Source organism: Aegilops tauschii, chromosome 6 (genome assembly GCF_002575655.3).
Source record: "Aegilops tauschii subsp. strangulata cultivar AL8/78 chromosome 6, Aet v6.0, whole genome shotgun sequence".
Lineage (NCBI taxonomy): Eukaryota > Viridiplantae > Streptophyta > Magnoliopsida > Poales > Poaceae > Aegilops > Aegilops tauschii.
The window spans coordinates 8289761-8307978 of record NC_053040.3 but is presented as its reverse complement, the minus strand read 5'-3'; the positions used below and the strand labels follow the sequence as shown (position 1 = coordinate 8307978).

Here is an 18218-nt window from a genome sequence, read left to right as displayed (position 1 = left end):
TTTCTTCATGCACTAGTAGAAAAGGGGGCTTTTGTCCCGGTTGGTAAGGGCCTTTAGTCCCGTTTTTGAACCGGGACTAAAGGGTCGTTACTAATGCCTCCCCCCTTTAGTCCCGGTTCTTACACGAACCGGGACTAAAGGCCGTCCACGTGGACGCAGCCTGGAGCTCCACCTTTAGTCCCGGTTACCAACCGGGACTAAAGGAAATTTTATGATTTTTTTTTTGAAATTTTTTTTGCGAATTTTTTTATTTTTTTTATTTTCAAATTTCTGAATTATTTTAACCTCTAATCTCTAATCACCACCCCTCATCACTGCTCAATTTATCCTCTAATCTCTAATCACCCCTCATCATTCCAAATCATCTAACTTCCCGGACGGTCACCCATCCTCTCACTACTCGAGCCTGAGCACGCTTAACTTCCGGGTTCTATTCTCCCTCATTTCCAAGTCTGCGCTTGTTGTTTTCCTGACAATAGTAAGATGTCAATTCTATTAACCCTCAGGAATTTAGCTTGAGCATGAAGTGACACATTTCACTGATTGAGTTTGAAACTATTGTTTTAAAAAACAATAATTATTTAGTAAATCTCTCTGGCGCACAATGATAGGCGCTCCCACCCCCACCCTGGCGATCGCCGCCACCTCCGGTGATCTCCTCCCCTAGCCACCAAATTTCATTTCCTTTCCACTAGATCTCTCTGGCGCACTGAGATCTACGTTTTAATACCCATCTCTATGGGTTCTGCTGATGGATCCACCCTTGGCTTGGACTTCTCCAAGGGTCTGGTTTTTGCGGAGAAGGTTTTTCAATCTACGGGTTTTCCGGTGCACCCGACACGGGCTTCTTCACCATGGTAATTTCTTTTGGCCGGCATGATTTTCGTTTGACTGAGGATTCGGTGGCAGCGGCGCTTGAGGCGGCCATCGGAGGTTCTGCTATTGAGTTCATGGTTTTTATGATCACGGAGAGGGTTTTTGGTTTTCACGTTTCTTGCAAGGCTGTGGCTTTAATCATCCTCAGGCTCCGTTCTTTCTCTTGTGATCATTTTAAATGTTTCTTTCATCTTTGGGGTAATGGTGGCCCAAATTGGGGCCGTGAGTTCAAGCTTTGGAAATTGGAATGTGATGCCGAGTGGATCATTGTTAGCCCTTCCAAACGTCGAGCTACCCTTGGCATGTTGGCTATGCACACCAAGCCCCGTAAATCTTCGATAAAATCATCGCATGCCCCTGCCAAGAAGCTCTCGTTTTCACAGTTCCAGAATTATCCTGCTTGTCGTGGTTATCGTTATCCGGCCACGCAGACTTGCATTCAAACTGTTGAGGATGCGGGGTACACGCTTCCTGCGCATGAACGGGTGGTCATCCACCCTTCGCCGCCGGCTGAGCTCCGGTGGACGACAACTACCCCCTCCATTTCCTTTGGAACGGTTAGGGATCTTCAACCAGCTGCGAATGGGTCGCCGTCTATCTCGGGCGGAAATTTTGGCTCTCTGAATGTGGACGTGCCTTCCCATGTTGGGCCGTCTCCTTCACGGTCCACGGTCCAGGTGGAGCCGGTGCTATCTTCTGGGCTTTCCATTCCGTCTTCTCAGCAAGCAGACGAAGATTTTGATGATTTGATTACGGGCATGGTAGATGAAATTTTAACGTGTCAGATCTGCTTATCTAAGGGTCATTTTGATGTGGCGTGCACATCTAAATTGCGTTGTACCTCTTGTCTGCGGGTGGGGCATGGTAAAAAGGATTGTAACAAGTTTGCTAGTATTTTGGGTTTGGTTTGGAAACCAAAACCCGGTAACATTGCAACTTCCGAGGATCGCTCAGCTCCCACCGAGAATATCTCTCTGACACAGCTTTTACCAAACTTGGACTCCTCTTGCACTTCCGCATTTACTGCTTCGCCTTGTTCCATCAGTCCTGGTCCCAAAACGCCTTCGACAGCGCCGCCTGCGACCCCTCCCCCACCGGACTTCTTTCCACCTGAGACCCCTCCCCCACCGGACTTCTTGCCGCCTGCTTCCAGCCCGGACTGTTCCCCTCCGATGGCTAACTTCCCCCTTGACCCCATGCTGTATGTGCCGGCTGGCCATCACATTGTGGACGCCGGTGATGCTCGTCTGCCTCGGACCTATGTGACGCCACATACCCCACTTGTGCGCCGCCATGAGGAATTCATGCTTGCTGAGGTAATGCCCATCCCCCCTCCCGATCAGATTGGTGCTGCTAGGGAGGAAGTGGTACAGTGGTTGCAAGCCCATGGGGTATTGGTGAGGTCTGCTCAGCCTTGGATTAGATCGGTCGGTCTTTTCGAGCTTCGGGATGCTGCAGTCAGGTTTTCTCTTCTTCAGATGCCGCCCCAACCTCTAGGCAATGATCGTTTTGTGCGTTTTATGAAGCACGATGAGGGTGATTCGTTTCGAGGTGCTCAGGGTTTCCGTCAGGGTCTGCTCATGTTCTTGGGGATTCCGCTCGATCTTCGCAATGAGGAGAATATTCGGGCAGCGGTCAACACATTTGGGAAATTTCAGCATTGGATTAGTGAAGATCCCTACCTCGTGCGCACTTTGGTTTTTGCGTCTTTTCCAGAAGATATTTTAGTTCCAAGAGATGTGGTGTTCATGGATTATGCTGCTTGGGGTGGTGCCCGGGTGTCTTGGACGGTGCCGCTGTATATCCTGCGGGCAAATTTTGCTGAACAGATGCCCCAGGATGAAGACTGGATGCCCATGAATGGAAATCCCCATCCCATGCCTGGTGTTCCCTTTCCGGAGATGCCACCTTTTATTCTGCCTCCATTCCCGGCCTTGGGGTGGAACGATGTGCCACCACCTCCGCCTGAACCTGCGCATAATGAGGTGCATGAGGACAATTGGGGCAACTGGGAGGAACCTGCTGCGGAGCCTGCTGTGGAGGATCAAGAATCTGTGGTTTTGAATGCCTCGGCACAACCTAGTTCAGCCCACCAAAGCTCTGAAGATCAACCCCAGGTGTCCCCTGCTCCTATCGTTCTTATTGATGGGGCTTCTCCTGCTAATTCGAATGATCAAATGGTAGCACCGGATATGGAGGATGCTAATAATTGGGCCACTGTGGTGTATCAACCTCCCCCTTTTGATGTCCGCACTCTGGAGCAGCCTGTGGTTCCGATTCCTTTTGGTCCCCCTCTGCCGCCGGAGATGATTTGGAGGCGCTCGTTTGAAAATTTGCTGACTGCTCCAATGGTGTTTGAGGTGCCTAAACCTCTGCTGTCTCAGCCCCTGTCGCCTGTCATTTTGAGCAAGAGAACCTGGGACTTTGCTTTCCAGCAGGATGCCCTTCCATTGCTGACATGGAAGGAGTCGGTATCTGCTCGACCTGTGGCTAGAGCACTTTTTGTGGATGAATCTGACAGGGTTGTGACTGTGGTTCCTCCTCCTCCTGAGCGTGCACCTGCCAGGAGGCCACGCAAAGTTTTGGCGCCTACTCCACTTGTTGAAACTTCTGTTCGTAGGTGTACCAGAAGTTCGGCCCAGCGGGATGGGTTTAAGCCCACTTTCCATGAGCTGGTTCTGCAGCCCAAGAAGAAGAAGCCCAAGGCCAAGCCCCTCTCTGCTGAGAAGTCTGAAGACCCTGCATTTGGAGCTGTCCCTCCGCCTACTCCCATCAGTCACCTGCAAGCTATTGGCAAGGAGCTGGAGATTGATGCAGCTCTGCTCACGGAGGATGCACTTATGGTGGACCCCTCTGCTGCTACAACTCAAGACCCCAATGAATAGTGAACTCCAATACTGTTGGGTTTGGCGAGCCCACAAATATGCTTTATGTGTTTGGTTTTCTTTTTCTGTTCCGGGGATATGTAATAATGCTGGTTTGGAACTCTTGTGTGCTTTTGGGCATTTGGCACTGTGTGTCATGTGCATGGGTGACTTGTTTATATTATTCCTTTATGAATAATCTCTGTAGAAACTGGAATGTTCTGTGCTGGAATGTCAGGGGTTTAAATTCTGAAGCTAGGCAACGAGATGTTAGACAAAAGATTGATGAAAGCCACTGTGCTATTGCCTGCCTGCAAGAAACTAAATGTGCTTCATTTGATTCCCGCATGATTAAAAGTTTTTGCCCCAAGAGATTTGACAGCTTTGCTTTCTCTCCTTCCTTGGGGGCCTCTGGTGGAATTCTAGTTGTTTGGAATTCGTCTATATTTGGGGGGACTTTATTGCAAGTCCAACAATTTGCAGTGGTAATTGAGTTTGTTTCTAGGCACAACAATGAGCGCTGGATTCTTGTGGTGGTCTATGGACCCTGTCAGGGGGAAGCCAGGGATAATTTTGTAAACTGGTTGTATCACCTGAACATTCCTGTGGATGAGAATTGGCTGTTATTGGGGGATTTTAACTTCTTACGGTCTATGGATAACAGGAATCTACCTGGTGGTGATCTGAATGACATGTTCATCTTTAATGAGATAATTGGACACCTCGGCCTTTTAGAGTTGCCCATCAAAGGCAGGTCCTACACTTGGTCCAATATGCAGGATGATCCACTTCTTGAGCAGCTTGACTGGTTCTTCACTTCTGTTGATTGGATCTCTGATTATCCCATGACTGAGGTGTTACCTCTTGCCAGGACTGCTTCTGACCATGTGCCCTGTATGGTTACAATTAAAACCTCTATTCCCAAGTCTAATATATTTAGGTTTGAGAACTATTGGTTGGAGTTGGAGGGTTTTATGGATTGTGTGGATTCCTCATGGCAGAAACAATCCAGAAAGGGCCATATTACTGCTAGGATAGCTGACAAATTTAAGTCCTTGAGAATGTGTCTCAAAAGGTGGCAGAAGAGCATTTCTAAACTGAGAACTCTCATTTGTAAATGCAATAGTGTTATCCTGCTCTTGGATGAGCTTGAGGAATATAGAACACTCTACAGACAGGAATCAAATTTCAGGATTGTGGTTAAATGCCATGTTGAGAAATTGCTCCATCTTCAATGTCTTTATTGGAGGAAACAATGTACTATCAGATACATCAAAGTGGGTGGTGAGAACACCAAGTTCTTTCATGCTATGGCCACGGAGAGATATCGAAGAAATTCTATTGCTAGCTTAAAATTGCATGATGGTACGGTGGTGACTGATCATTCCCAAATGGAGGGTATTATCTGGGACTGTTTCAAGAACAGAATGGGTTCTTCTAGGGGCATTAAAATGGGCTTTGATCTTTCTTCCCTTATTGAACCCGTGGTGGGACTGGATGTTCTCACTAAGCCTTTTGAGAAGGAGGAAATGGACTTGATTGCCAAGCACATGCCAGTTGATAAAGCTCCAGGTCCAGATGGTTTTAATGGTCTTTTCTTCAAAAGATGCTGGCACATAATTTCTCAGGATTTCTATGAACTGGCCCAGGCTTTCTTTCTGGGTACTGCCCATCTGGAGAAGATCTTGAGCATATCCTGAGGAGGTGGGTGACTACAGACCTATATCTTTAACAGGAATGGGTCTTAAGTTTCTGTCTAAGATGGCAGCCAATAGGTTTCAAGAGGTGATTATGCAGTGTGTTCACAAGAACCAATATGGATTCATAAAAAGTAGAACAATTCAGGATTGTATTGGATGGACCTTTGAGTATTTGCACCAGTGTCATCAGTCCAAGAAGCCTATTGTGATTCTAAAGTTGGATTTTGAAAAGGCTTTTGACTCCCTCGAGCATGAGGCCATTGTGCAAATTCTGAGACATAAGGGCTTTAATGAGAAGTGGATCCTTTGGATGAAGCAGCTTCTCTCCACAGGTACCTCCTCTGTTCTGCTTAATGGTGTCCCTGGTAGGAAGTTCAGGTGCAAAAAGGGTGTCAGACAGGGTGATCCAGTCTCTCCTCTCTTGTTTGTCCTAGCTGCTGATCTTCTGCAGACTGTAATTAATGACATGTTCAGAAGGGGCATTCTCCAGTTACCTATTCCTTGTCATGATCAGGATTACCCTGTAGTTCAGTATGCGGATGATACCCTTATTATCTTGCCTGCTGACAAGGATCAACTTTTAGCTCTAAAGGATATGCTCAAGATCTTCTCTGAGTCCACTGGTCTGGATGTGAACTATCATAAATCCTTTATTATTCCCATCAATGTGGACACTGCTGTCATGGCTGAATTAGCTTCTGCTTTTGGATGCCAGATTGGGAAAATGCCTTTTACCTACCTTGGGTTGCCAGTGGGAACTACAAGGCCTAAAATGCTGGATTTTATGCCCCTGGTTGATTGCATGGAGAGGAGAATGACAGCTAGTTCATCTTTTCTGAATCAGGGGGAAAGGCTGCAGTTCCTTAATTCTGCTTTGTCATCTATGCCCATCTTCTTCTTGTGCAGTTTGGCTGTCCCAGCTGGAATCCTTAAACAATTGGAAAGAATCCAGAGGCAATGTCTCTGGAGGAGGAATAGGGGTCAGCCTGCACCCTCCCTAGCTGCTTGGGACCTTATTTGCAGGCCAAAAAACAGGGGAGGTCTTGGCATCCTCAACCTTGGTTCCCAGAATGTTGCACTTTTGATCAAACATGCCAATAATTTCCTTAACAGAAAGGATCTCCCTTAGGTTTCTTTAATTTGGGATACTTACTACCATAATAGGGTCCCTCAGGGAACTTCTGATTGTGGATCATTCTGGTGGAAGGATATTTGCAAGGTCATGCATCATTTTAGGGAGTGTGCTTGGGTTCAGATTAATGCAGGGAACACTGCCCTCATGTGGTCAGATAACTTGCAGTTTGATGGTCAGGTGTCTAGCCTTCAGCTCAGATTTCCCAGGCTTTACTCTTATGTTAAGGACCCCTGGGTTACTGCTATGGAATTCTTGGCCTCCCAGGACATTTTCCAGCATTTCCACCTTCCTTTGTCCAGCCAGGCTTTTGATGAACTGGCTATTCTTCAGTCTATGTTGGGTGGCCTCATTAGAGCACCTGGGTCAAAGGATATTTGGTTTTGGAAGGGAACTGCCAAGGGATACTCACCAAAGCTGTTTTACACACATACTTTTGTCTCTGCATCTTTCAACCCTTTGACAGCTTGGATCTGGAAGTCCTCTTGTACAATGAAAATCAAAGTTTTTGCTTGGATGCTTATTATGGACAGGTTGAACACCAAGGACATGGTGGAGAGGAGGCATTGACACTTGGAGGATGGAGTGTGCTGTGTCCTTTGCCCTTTGCAGACTAGGGAGACAAGAGATCATTTGTTTTTCAATTGCAACTTTAGTGTCAGAATTTGGAACTATCTGCAAATTGATTGGTCTTCTGGTGACTCCATGGCTCATTTGGTCCTTAATGCTAGCAGGAGTTTTAGGAAGCCTTTCTTCACTGAAGTAGTGTTCATTGCTTGCTGGAATATCTGGATCATCAGGAATGCTAAGGTCTTCAGGCATGAGAGGGCTAGATTTAATAAATGGAGGTCTGCTTTTATACATGACATCAGCTTAATGCAATATAGAGTGAAAGCTGCCTACAAAGATGATCTTCTACGCTGGATTTCATTCCTGCCACCTTGAGGACTTTTATATGTACCTTCTACCCTGTTTTTCTACTTCTTCCCCTAGATTCTTTGATTACCTCTTGTAATCCCCCATTTTTCTATACCTGTACTGTATATATTTTCTCAATAAAGTTTTGATATGCTGTGGGGGTTTCCCCTACAGTTACCAGTCAAAAAAAACACTAATATTTCTGGAATAATTAGTTTGACCATTGTTTGACCACTGTTTGACCACTGTTTGACCACAATTTGACCAGATTTGACCAAAATTCAAAAAAACTGAAATAATTATTTAATAACACTAATATTCTAGAATAATTAGTTTGACCATTGTTTGACCACAGTTTGACCACAATTTGAAATTTTTTGAATTTTTTTGCCTCTCCAGATCTTAAAAGCCCCATATCTTTTTTTCTGTACGGTTTTTGAGGATTTTGAAAATGTTTAATGGGGTACCTCCGGTTAAATTCGGATGTAACTTTTCGAGTAGATGATTTTTCATATAAAAAACTTTTTCATCCGAGTTCGTATGCAAAAGTTATGCCCTTTTTAAGAAATTCCAGAGAGATTTTGCAAATAAAGTCGAAATTTATATTTGTTAATTTTCCCAACAACTAGACCACATATCACATGGGAAACTTATTTTATTTTATTTTTTTGACATTTCCATCATTTTCTTTTGTTTTTTCTAAAACTGAAAAGGCGGTCCATCGGGGGGGGTAGAGTTTGATGGGCCCTTTAGTACCGGTTGGTGGCACCAACCGGGACTAAAGGACTAACCTTTAGTCCCGGTTGGTGCCACCAACCGGTACTAATGGGCATCGCACCCTTTAGTCCCGGTTCGTGGCACCAACCGGGACTAAAGGGCCCAGGTGAACCGGGACTAATGCCTTAGCCGCACGAACCGGGACCAATGCTCACATTAGTCCCGGTTCGTGACTGAACCGGGACTAATTTGAATATTGCCCTGTGACGAAAGCCCTGTTTTGTACTAGTGATGCGTTTTATACCAATATGACCTAAATGGCAATGCCACAAATAAGTTACACTATCATTATCAACTCTACACCTTTTAGCTTCAATACTATGAATATGTGTATCTCCACTATCGAGATTCAAAAAGAATATACCACTCTTCAAGGGTGCATGACCATAAAAGATATTACTCATATAAATAGAACAACCATTATTCTCTGATTTAAATGAATAATCGTCTTGCATCAAACAAGATCCAGATATAATGTTCATGCTCAACGCTGGCACCAAATAACAATTATTCAGGTCTAAAACTAATCCCGAAGGTAGATGTAGAGGTAGCGTGCCGACCGCGATCACATCGACTTTGGAACCATTTCCCACGCGCATCGTCACCTCGTCCTTAGCCAATCTTCGCTTAATCTGTAGTCCCTGTTTCGAGTTGCAAATATTAGCAACAGAACCAGTATCAAATACCCAGGCACTACTGCGAGAATTAGTAAGGTACACATCAATAACATGTATATCACATATACCTTTGTTCACCTTACCATCTTTCTTATCCGTCAAATACTTGGGGCAGTTATGCTTCCAGTGACCAGTCTGTTTGCAGTAGAAGCACTCAGTCTCAGGATTAGGTCCAGACTTGGGTTTCTTCTCTTGAGCAGCAACTTGCTTGATGTTCTTCTTGAAGTTCCCCTTTTTCTTCCCTTTACCCTTCTTCTTGAAACTGGTGGTCTTGTTGACCATCAACACTTGATGCTCCTTCTTGATTTCTACCTTCGCAGCCTTTAGCATTGGGAAGAGCTCGGGAATCGTCTTATCCATCCCTTGCATGTTATAGTTCATCACGAAGCTCTTGTAGCTTGGTGGCAGTGATTGAAGAATTCTGTCAATGACACTATCATCCGGAAGATTAACTCCCAGTTGAATCAAGTGATTGTTATACCCAGACATTTTGAGTATATGTTCACTGATAGAACTATTCTCCTCCATCTTGCAGCTGTAGAACTTATTGGAGACTTCATATCTCTCAATCCGGGCATTTTCTTGAAATATTAACTTCAACTCCTGGAACATCTCATATGCTCCATGACGTTCGAAACGTTGTTGAAGTCCCGGTTCTAAGCCGTAAAGCATGGCACACTGAACTATCAAGTAGTCATCAGCTTTGCTTTGCCACACGTTCATAACATCTGGTTCAGCTCCTGCAGCAGGTTTGGCACCTAGCGGTGCTTCCAGGACGTAATTCTTCTGTGCAGCAATGAGGATAATCTCAAGTTACGGACCCAGTCCGTGTAATTGCTACCATCATCTTTCAACTTTGCTTTCTCAAGGAACGCATTAAAAATCAACGGAACAACAACACGGGCCATCTATCTACAACAACATAGACATACTAAGTTCATGATAAATTAAAGTTCAGTTAATCAAATTATTAAAGAACTCCCACTTAGATAGACATCCATCTAATCATCTAAGTGATCACGTGATCCATATCAACTAAACCATGTCCGATCATCACGTGAGATGGAGTAGTTTTCAATGGTGAACATCACTATGTTGATCATATCTACTATATGATTCACGCTCGACCTTTCGGTCTCATTGTTCCGAGGCCATATCTGCATATGCTAGGCTCGTCAAGTTTAACCCGAGTATTCTGCATGTGCAAAACTAGCTTGCACCCGTTGTATGTGAACATAGAGCTTATCACACCCGATCATCACGTGGTGTCTCGGCACGACGAACTTTCACAACGGTGCATACTCAGGGAGAACACTTGTACCTTGAAATTTAGTGAGAGATCATCTTATAATGCTACCGTCTATCTAAGCAAAATAAGATGCATAAAGGATAAACATCACATGCAATCAATATAAGTGATATGATATGGCCATCATCATCTTGTGCCTGTGATCTCCATCTCCAAAGCACCGTCATGATCACCATCGTCACCGATGCGACACCTTGATCTCCATCGTAGCATCGTTGTCGTCTCGCCAACTATTACTTCTATGACTATCGCTACCGCTTAGTGATAAAGTAAACCTATTACATGGCGATTGCATTTCATACAATAAAGCGACAACCATATGGCTCCTGCCAGTTGCCGATAACTCTGTTACAAAACATGATCATCTCATACAATAAAATTTAGCATCATGTCTTGACCATTTCACATCACAACATGCCGTGCAAAAACAAGTTAGACGTCCTCTACTTTGTTGTTGCAAGTTTTACGTGGCTGCTACGGGCTGAGAAAGAACCGTTCTTACCTACGCATCAAAACCACAACGATAGTTTGTCAAGTTGGTGCTATTTTAACCTTCACAAGGACTGGGCGTAGCCACACTCGATTCAACTAAAATTGGAGAAACTGACACCCGCCAGCCACCTGTGTGCAAAGCACGTCGGTAGAACCAGTCTCGCGTAAGCGTACGCGTAATGTCGGTCCGGGACGCTTCATCCAACAATACCGCCGAACCAAAGTGTGACATGCTGGTAAGCAGTATGACTTGTATCTCCCACAACACACTTGTGTTCTACTCGTGCATATAACATCTACGCATGAACCTGGCTCGGATGCCACTGTTGGGGAACATAGTAATTTCAAAAAAAATCCTACGCACACGCAAGATCATGGTGATGCATAGCAACGAGAGGGGAGAGTGTGTCCACGTACCCTCGTAGACCGAAAGCGGAAGCGTTAGAACAACGCGGTTGATGTAGTCGAAAGTCTTCACGATCCGACCGATACAAGTACCGAACGTACGGCACCTCCGTGTTCAGCACACGTTCAACTCGATGACGTCCCACGAGCTCACGATCTAGTAGAGCTTCGCCAGAGAGTTTCGTCAGCAACGACGGCGTGATGACGGTGATGATGATGCTACCGACGCAGGGCTTCGCCTAACCACCGCTACGATATTATCGAGGTGGATTATGGTGGAGGGGGGCACCGCACACGGCTAAGAGATCAATAGATCAATTGTTGTGTCTATGGGGTGTCCCCTGCCCCCGTATATAAAGGAGCCAGGGGGAGGCGGCCTGCCAAGGAGGAGGGCATGCCAAGGGGGAGTCCTACTCCCACCGGGAGTAGGACTCCTTCTTTCCTAGTAGGAGTAGGAGAAGGGGGAAGGGAAGGAGAGAGGAGGAAGGAAAGGGGGGCGCCGCCCCCCCTCCTTGTCCAATTTGGACTAGAAGGGGAGGGGGCGCGCGGCCTGCCCTGACCGCCCCTCCTCTTCTCCACTAAGGCCCAATAGGACCATTATACTCCCGGGGGGGGTTCTGGTAACCCCCTGGTACTCCGGTATATGTCCGGAACCTCCCGAAACACTTTCGGTGTCCGAACATAGTCGTCCAATATATCGATCTTTACGTCTCGACCATTTTGAGACTCCTCGTCATGTCCGTGATCATATCCGGGACTCCGAACTACCTTCGGTACATCAAAACACAAAAACTCATAATACCGATCGTCACCGAACTTTAAGCGTGCGGACCCTATGGGTTCGAGAAATATGTAGACATGACCGAGACACGTCTCCGGTCAATAACCAATAGCGGAACTTGGAATCTCATATTGTCTCATACATATTCTACGAAGATCTTTATCGATGAAACCGCATAACTGCATACGTTGTTCCCTTTGTCATGGTATGTTTACTTGCCCGAGATTCGATCGTCGGTATCTCAATACCTAGTTCAATCTCGTTACCGGCAAGTCTCTTTACTCGTTCCATAATGCATCATCCCGCAACTAACTCATTAGTTACAATGCTTGCAAGGCTTATAGTGATGTGCATTACCGAGAGGGCCCAGAGATACCTCTCGGACAATCGGAGTGACAAATCCTAATCTTGATCTATGCCAACTCAACAAGTACCTTCGGAGACACCTGTAGAGCACCTTTATAATCACCCAGTTACATTGTGACGTTTGGCAGCACACAAAGTGTTCCTCCGGTATTCGGGAGTTGCATAATCTTATAGTCATAGGAACATGTATAAGTAATGAAGAAAGCAATAGCAACACACTAAACGATCAAGTCCTAGGCTAACGGAATGGGTCATGTCAATCACATCATTCTCTAATGATGTGATCCCGTTAATCAAATGACAACCTATGTCTATGGTTAGGAAACATAACCATCTTTGATCCAACGAGCTAGTCAAGTAGAGGCATACTAGTGACACTCAGTTTGTCTATGTATTCACACATCTATTATGTTTCCGGTTAATACAATTGTAGCATGAATAATAAACATTTATCATGATATAAGGGAATAAATAATAACTTTATTATTGCCTCTAGGGCATATTTCCTTCATTCCATTCGTTCCCCTTTCTCTCTACTTCTCCGCCTCGTCTCTTCCTGCTTGCCAGACCCTCGCCCGTTCCTCTCGAGCTCCGCCACCATGGTGAAGGAGAAGACCGCCGCTCTGGAGCGCGCGAAGAAGGCGACGGCGAAGGGCAAGAAGACAGCTCAGGGGTCGTTGTCGCGGTCCGGTCTGCCGCCTGGTTGGATCCAGGGGGACTGGATCCGCTCCACCATCGTGAAGGAAGACTTGGAGAATCTCGCCCACGACGGCCTGATTGCTCATGGGTCCTAGAGATTTCCGGAGGGGGAATCCGAGCCCCAGCCGCGCGAGGGCGAGCGCGTCCTTCTCACCACCCACGTCGAGCGAGGTTTCTCCTTGCCCCCGCATCCGTTCTTTCGGGGTTTTTTGAACTTCTTCAGTGCTCAGATCCACCACTTTCCTCCCAACACAATCTTGTATCTTGCCGCATATGTTTCAATGTGCGAGAACTTCCTTGGGTGTCACCCCCACTGGGGTCTGTTCAAACACATTTTCACTTGCCGATCTCAGTCGGTAAAGAAAGCTAAACCGGATGACGAAAAGACGCACGTGATCCAAATGTGCGGGGGGTTAGGGATCCAAATGAGAGGTAGGAGTACTTTTCCGCCCATGACTTTTCCCGAGTCAGTTGGAGGATGGAAGTCGACTTGGTTTTACTGCAAAGACATCCCGACTCCTGGCCAGCCGACCGGCCTCCCCCTTTCACTCTATATAGACTCCGTGAGCCTTCTTCACTGAAAGTAACCACGGCTGAGAAGGGTGAGGTGTCCATGTTAGTTGACGTGGTCATCGCATTGGTTCAAGGCTGAGTGACGGGTATGGATCTGTTGGAGGTATTCCTCAGTCGGCGCATCCAGCCCTTGCAAGCCCGTGACCATCCTATGTGGATGTATTTGGGTCCAGAAGACACCGCCCGAACCCACCCTGGGGGGCTCAGAGTGCATCCAGACGTTGTACTTGTGGCGCAGCTCAGAGTGCAACCAGACGTTGTACTTGTGACACAGCTCAGGGTGCACCTCTTTGTATTTGCGGATTGCTCCTCCCGAGTGGGAGGATTGCTCTCCACTCGGCGTGTTTTTGAAACTTAGGCGAATCTGGTTCGCAGCTAAGTCCCCGAGTGAGAGGGTTGCTCTTCACTCGGAGCGTCTTTTGAAACTTAGGCGAGTACGGGGTCGCAACTAAGCCCCCGAGTGAGAGGGTTGCTCTTCACTCGGAGTATGTTTTGAAACCTAGGCGAGTACGGGGTCGCAGCTAAGCCCCCGAGTGAGAGGGTTGCTCTTCACTCGGAGTGTCTTTTGAAACTTAGACGAGTACGGGGTCGCAGCTAAGCCCCCGAGTGAGAGGGCTGCTCTTCACTCGGAGTATGTTTTCAAACTTAGGCGAATCAGGTTCGCAGCTAAGCCCCCGAGTGAGAGGGTTGCTCTTCACTCGGAGTATGTTTTGAAACTTATGTTGTCAAACTAACCCTATTTGGGAAGAATCTTCAGATTTTTGTTGACCATTATGTAGCTTAGTAAATAATTTTTTTGTCAACTACTCAACATTCTGACCATTGTATTGAGTGCACACTGAATTTCTGTTTGATATTTTTATTGTTGCCCAAAGGTTCCGAACTTCTCACTCTAACGGGCTCTTTGCTGGGGACCGGCAAAATTAAACGGGTAAAAATACAATGCCTAATCTAGGCATGACTTGTAAACCGAGCAAAGTTCTGCAATGTAGTAGTTGCTAGTTTGTTACTGGAAGCCCAGCTTTTATAACCGTTCTTTAAAATAAATAACCACATCAGATAAGTTATGCTGGTCCTGTCAGTTATTTCAAAAATAGTAATATGGACCTGGCATTTATAGGTAGTATATACTACCTTCTCTTATTTCAGCCACAGCAAATGGTGTACGCTTAAAATGATGTATCACTATGCTACATAGCATTACTTGTAACTAGTCACTTTGTTTCCTATAACTATCTTTGGCCACATTCCTATTTATTCAAAAACTACAATCACCTTTACCAGTTTGAAATCATTTAAGAGTAGAAATACAATAGTAAACAATTCGTTTTATGTTCTCAACTGGCAAATGTTTTGAAACGGATTCCTGGACAAAGACACTAATAGTGAGAGTGGGGAGAGACTTGCAACTTGTAGTTTGATGGCCCGTCTAGAATTAAGCTGGGCATTAAGAAAAATTAAACAATTACTCACTCCGATCCAAACATGAATTCTTCTATCTGAAATAACATCATATCTAAATTCCAAACAACCTTCTCAGTAATCCATGTTACCCATCTAATTAACTAATCTGATGTAGATATGAGCAAGTCGTTTGCTGTCTAGGCTGAGATACTACTGATTATTCTTTAAATGAATTCGGGATGGGCGCTGCATCGTGCATTTAAAGTGACCGCACTAACGCCTTTGTAAAAATCAGTCGTTTGGTGTGTGTGCCTAATCTTCTAGTTCTGTGGCGCTGGTTGGATATGTCCTCCTAGCATTCCGAAATGTGCTCTTCAGGTGCATGCCTTTTGTGGCTTTGAACGATGTTGGTTAGCCGTACATATTTTGTATGAACGACCCACCTAATATATTTGCTTTCATGTAGTACTAACTGCTGTGGTCACTGGTCACTTGTGATCTGTTCGCATGGGCTGAATGTGAGCTTACATTATCATGTTTAATATCCTTTACATCTTCTGCTATTTATTTCCATCTCTGCTGTATATTGATGAGACCATGTTTTGGTGCATTTGTGAATTCTAAAATGGTGGCATCTTTTACAGTAATAGAATAGAATTTTGCTTGCGGTCTCTTCTATATATATGTTGCTGCATATACGGAGTGTAAAGAGATGTTAGTTTCATTTAGGAAACCTTCATAGTCTTCCATCCATGGTGTCAAACAATATGGAGCTCTTTTATTTACAGATAGCACAATATGCAGCTTACCAGATCTAATTAACATAATTATTTCTTTATTTTTCTTAGGAGAGAGAAAAACAATTCTGTTTGCTGTTTGTCACAACTACTTATGCACCCCCTAGTGTGTTCCTATTCTGGAAGAAAAATTAAACAATTACTCGCTCCAATCCAAACATGAACTCTTCTATCTGATATAACATCATTCTAAGTTGCAAACAACCTTCTCAATAATCCATGTTACCCATCTATTTTTCTTAAATTTTCAAAGGGGGGGGGGGGGGGGGGGGGGGGGTTGGGATTCCCCAACTGAATTGAATTTGTATTCAGTTGCCTATAAGGCTTTGCAGCCCATTGCAAGATAGGTTCAAGTGATTACCCATCTAATTAACTAATCTGATGTAGATACGAGCAAGAGGTTTTCTGTCAAGACTGAGATACTACTAAATATTATTTAAATAAATTCTGGATCAGTGATATTTGTTAAATCTCCTGTATTACTACTACTGCTGACTTTGCTATTTTTAACCTTCCACAGATACCAAAACACTTGATCTGAGAGAGGTGGTGAGAAATAGCCATGCATGGTCTCTCCTATCCTTTCTGCCAAAATAGTAGCCTTGCCGATCAAATGCATAAAAAGAAAACATGCAGGTGATCAAGCTTGGTTAGTTAGGCCCATGTGTCTAAAAGGATAAACTAGTCCCTTGCTTCTACTGTCCAAATTTGGTAAACTTTCTCGACTCTATTTAGCATTTTCAGCTGTTATTTTATTCGACGAGACAAAAATACCTCCCTATACATTCAATAAGTTTTCTCTACAGATAGCATTTTTTTTTGGGTAGGATCGATTTTATTACTAGCATAGTACCTGTGCATTACTGTTATCATAAGCCAAAACAAAACTGTACAGTCAAAATCCATACGATCAAACATACCAGCTACAGGGTTCTAATAAAGTAGCCACGAATTACAAATATCTATTTCGGAAACAATACCAAGCGGTAAAGCATTTTGTTGCTCTCCAAAGGCGCACAACACTGCCTAAATGTTATGCAGTAGATGCCACACTCCAAATCAATGCATAAAGTACACCAGCCAAACCCAATGAGGTAAACAAACAAAATGGATGTATAAATGTTATGCAGAATATTTCAACTTGCTTTTACCTGGTACTTTTTTTTTGAAGATGCAAAATATATGCTTCATCCATTATTTGAGAAGAAGTTTAAAGATGTTACAAACTACATAGATATACAAAGTCTCACTCTCCAGACATTAGTTTACCCAAATGCTTGGCGCCCGCAATACTCCAAAGAGCGGCCTTCTCCTTGACGATGGTGAGCAGAATTGGTGGTGGCATGGACTTGTGCCAAAACACCCATGAGTTGCGCTCATTCCAGATGACCCAAGAGAATAGCATCGTGAGGGAGGCCATGGCATTCCGATTAGATGGGGCTCGGAGATACTGATCCACAAAGCCTTGATGGAAGGGATGGTGCTCCATGATGAAGGGTCAACTGAGTGGAGATGGAGCCACTCTTTAATCATGCCTCAATGCCTAATGGTAAAGCGACACTTGAAGAAGAGATGATCAACAGATTCGGGCCCCTCTTGCAAAGTGGACACATGCAACAGTTTGGCCACCCCTTTTTCAGATCTATCGGCGGTCCAAACTCGACTTTGGATGGACAACTATGTGAAAATTTTGATTTTCAGAGGGCCCCGAAGCTTTTCAGAGTACCAACTCCATGCATAAAATAATGAGGTCACAAAATTCTGCTTTATAAGTGGAGGTCGCCAAGTAGTGCCCGCTAGCCATATGCTTCAATGTGATGTCGTCCTTTATGCCCATCCTGAGATGGACCTCGTCCAAGTTGGCCCAAGGGACACAATTTGGCGGATGTGCTCAGTAGTCCAATTCTCGGGAGCTTAATTTGGAGTGCCAAGCTCCCTCTTTCATGGCCTCGGCCACCTTCCACATCTTCCTAGTGGATGCCTTGTAAATCAAAGGTGCAATCTCCCTAGGCTGCACCCCATTGAGCCAATGGGAGACCCAAAAAGGTGCCCGCTCCCCATTGCCAATGGTGATAGTGCAGGAGGTGTAGAACAAGTCGACATCTGCATCATCACAAGGGTTTCCGATACGCACCCATGTTTTTGTTGGGTTCCTTCCATTGAAATGAAAACCATCACAAACGCAGTGCATGAGCAATCTTGAAGAGGTTCAGTACCCCGAGGCCGCCAAGGGTGTAGGGGTGACAGGCGATATGCCAATCATTCTCATTTCTGTCGCATCTAATAGAGAGACCAGTTATTCTCTCCACTAAGCCCCTACTAGGTCCGAAGTGAACAAGCGTAAAAAGTTGGGCCATCACCAACCAAACCAACCCTTTTCTATTCAGTCTTCTCAGTTCTGCCACATCTAATAGGGTGGCCAGTTATTCTCACCACTACGGTCTGATC

At 45.0% G+C, this 18218-nt stretch overlaps 1 pseudogene; it reads left to right on the top strand.

Moving 5' to 3' along the window:
* Positions 1 to 738: 738 nt before the first annotated feature.
* On the top strand, positions 739 to 1990 carry LOC141025664 (uncharacterized; annotated as a pseudogene).
* Positions 1991 to 18218: the final 16228 nt, after the last annotated feature.